The sequence below is a fragment of the Arachis hypogaea genome, chromosome 14, assembly GCF_003086295.3.
Source record: "Arachis hypogaea cultivar Tifrunner chromosome 14, arahy.Tifrunner.gnm2.J5K5, whole genome shotgun sequence".
Classification (NCBI taxonomy): Eukaryota; Viridiplantae; Streptophyta; class Magnoliopsida; order Fabales; family Fabaceae; genus Arachis; species Arachis hypogaea.
In genome coordinates this window covers 33,334,027-33,336,854 of record NC_092049.1, presented here as the reverse complement: position 1 = coordinate 33,336,854, position 2,828 = coordinate 33,334,027, and the positions used below count along the sequence as shown (strand labels likewise).

At 32.9% G+C, this 2,828-nt stretch overlaps 1 long non-coding RNA gene across 1 annotated transcript; it reads left to right on the top strand.

Annotated features, from left to right (window-relative positions):
- Positions 1 to 138: 138 nt before the first annotated feature.
- LOC112740362 (uncharacterized) lies at positions 139 to 736 on the top strand. The gene is made up of 3 exons (XR_003171108.3): positions 139 to 188; positions 305 to 396; positions 664 to 736. It is a non-coding gene; the product is annotated as an uncharacterized lncRNA (long non-coding RNA).
- The last annotated feature ends 2,092 nt before the right edge of the window (positions 737 to 2,828 follow it).

Below are 2,828 nucleotides of genomic sequence, written 5' to 3'. Positions count from 1 at the left end.
CCTTCGCTTCATGATTGATTGCAATATAGCTGGCGGTAATTGGATTGAAATTCCTGCTGGGAAATATAAGAAGATAGCAAGAAGCTTGTCTAATTGTTAGTTAGAGTTTGATTGCTTCGGTTAGAGTTGACCCTGATATTATAATTGGATATAACATCTGCAAATTTGACCTGCCATATCTTATTGAGGTATTGGTTATCTTTGAGATTAGAAAGTATTACCAGTTAATAATTGGAAGCTTCGGTTAATTTAGTCGTGGCTGCTATTTTATTACATGTTTAGTTTATACTTTTCTTGTTTTCAGAGAGCTTAAGCCTTGAAAATAGCAGAATTTCCTATTCTGGGCCGTATCAGGAACAGTAGGGTCCGAGTAAAGGATACAACTTTTTCATCTAGGTAAAGATAAGAAATAACACGTTGTTCTATGGGTTCACTCTCATGTTATTTGTGTTAGTTAAATTTCTGGAATTGTAGTAGATGGTGGGTTTCTTACGAGTGCATCAACTTCTATAAAAAATGAGGATTTTTGGTTTCAAAAGTAATTACAACATTTTAGGTCCTCAACGTTTTCTATGAATTTTAAAACTATCTCGTTTACCATTTGTGTTTTTGCACTGTCAATTGTTTCAACCACTTTCTCGGTGTTACTTGATGGTTTTGTAGACAGTATGGAACCAGAGAAAGTAAAGAAGTTGCTGTAGAAGGGAGAGTTCAGTTTGATCTGCTCCAGGTAATGTTGATTTTGCTTTTCATTAACTACCCTCTGTTTGGATAATCCAACTTTATTGCTGAGTAAGTTTTTTTGGCTTTGTTTTATTTGAAGGTTATGCAAATAGACTACAAATTAAGTTCTTATTCTTTGAATTCTGATTCAGCACACTTTCTTTCTGAGCAGGTAAGGCAATGTTTTTTTATTTCATTCCATGTAATTATTTCCTTACTCCATTCTATTTTTAATACATCTTGGAACTGTTCATAAGACATGAATTGTTGGTAGAAGAAACAATTGACAGATCTTTTTTTGCCTTGGCTTTTAACTATTGTAAATGTGACATCATGGACTAAATGAATTATAATAATTTAGCAAAATAAATCTTGATTATTATGTGTTAGTTACTATTCGCATATTTGTGCATGTGTTTCTATTTGCTTTTTTGCTTTGTGTGGTTCTATTCTAATGGCCAGCAAAAAATATTTAAAAAAACTGAAATGTTGCACTTCCATCATGCCTTCATTGCTGAATGCTGAACATAAATGTTGTAGCAAAGTAGGACATTGCTGCCACAGTGCCACCTAACATCAGAGTTGCTGAATGCTGACATGTTTGTGGATTTGAAAGTTGTTTATAGCTCAATAATGTTATCACCGAGTCTCTTCTAGTAGCTACATTCTGTAAAGACTGTTTTCTGTTTTTATTTTTTGGACACTTTCTTTGTTTGTAACCATATTTGTTACGCTCAGAAAAGATGTGGTAGAATATTTTTTACAGTTTAAAAAATGTTTAGTAGAATTTATACGAAGTCCTCTGCTTGTATTAAATCGGAGTTCTTAAAATACTTTTCACTTTTCTTATCCCTCTTTAAATAACAAAAACAAAGAGTAAAAGAAAAAAAATGAAAGCATGATTTTAAATGTATATATTCTTGGCAGCCTTTTCCTTATTTTCCGTTTGGATGTTTATTTATCCAACTTTTGCTTGTCAAGCACAAGATCATGATTCTTTTAACTTCTGCAACTTGCAGGTATTGGAGGCAAGAGCTGGGTTCTATAAAAAGCCAATTGCTACAATAGATTTTGCATCACTACATCCATCTATTATGATGACCTATAATTTATGTTATTGTACCCTGGTAAATCCTAACTCTTCATGTTTCTAGCTGCTACCACGAGCAACTTAGTGTTTTTTTATCCCCTGTTGTATTTATTTTTATTCATTAGGGTTCATTGATTTTTTTTTGGGGGTAACAGTTTTGACTTTTGAGCACTTCTTGTTTACTGTTTTAAGGTGACTCCTGAAGATGTTCGAAAACTTAATCTCCCTCTAGAATCAGTGAACAAAACTCTGGGGAAACATTTGTTAAATCAAACTTGCAGAAGGTCTGTTGCTTTTAGTTTGGTATTTTGAGCATAGTTTAGTTTCGTGTTATTGTACTTTTAGATTTGCATTTACCAATCAGTGAGCATAGTTTAGTTTCTGTTGCTTTATTGTTCTTGATATTTTGCTGCAGGCTAGTATTGGAATGGATAACTTAAACGCTTAATGTACAAAGTGGAGCAGTTTTAGGTTGATTCTGATCTTTTACTAAGTATTTAGGCTGATGAGCATCTCTATTAGTGTAATTTGATATATTATGAGCAGTTCTAACTTGTATTGTTTCTGTATTTTTCTTCGGTTTTTAGTTTTGGAATTTGAACTCGAGATTTATTTTGTATTTGAATATTAGTTTTTTAATGTATAAAACAATTATAGTAAATTATATATGTCACTAATTATTGTTTGATATGTCTTGTAATAAAAATTGCATACTATATTTGTAGGTTTGGTAATAAAAAAAGGATTGAAAATTTATATTGTGTAGCAATGAAGATCAAGCAAGGAAAAGAATTTTTTTTTTAATTTAACAAGGCTTTCAACACGCTTTTAAAGCGTGGCTGTATATCTTACTATGGCCACGCTTTAAAAGCGTGGCCGTATCTCGTCTACTGCCACGCTTTAAAAGCGTGGCCGCATCTCGTCTACTACCACGCTTGTAAAAGTGTGGCCATATCTCTCCTATCGGCCATATCTCTACCTATCGCCACGCTTTAAAGCGTGGCCATATCTCCCA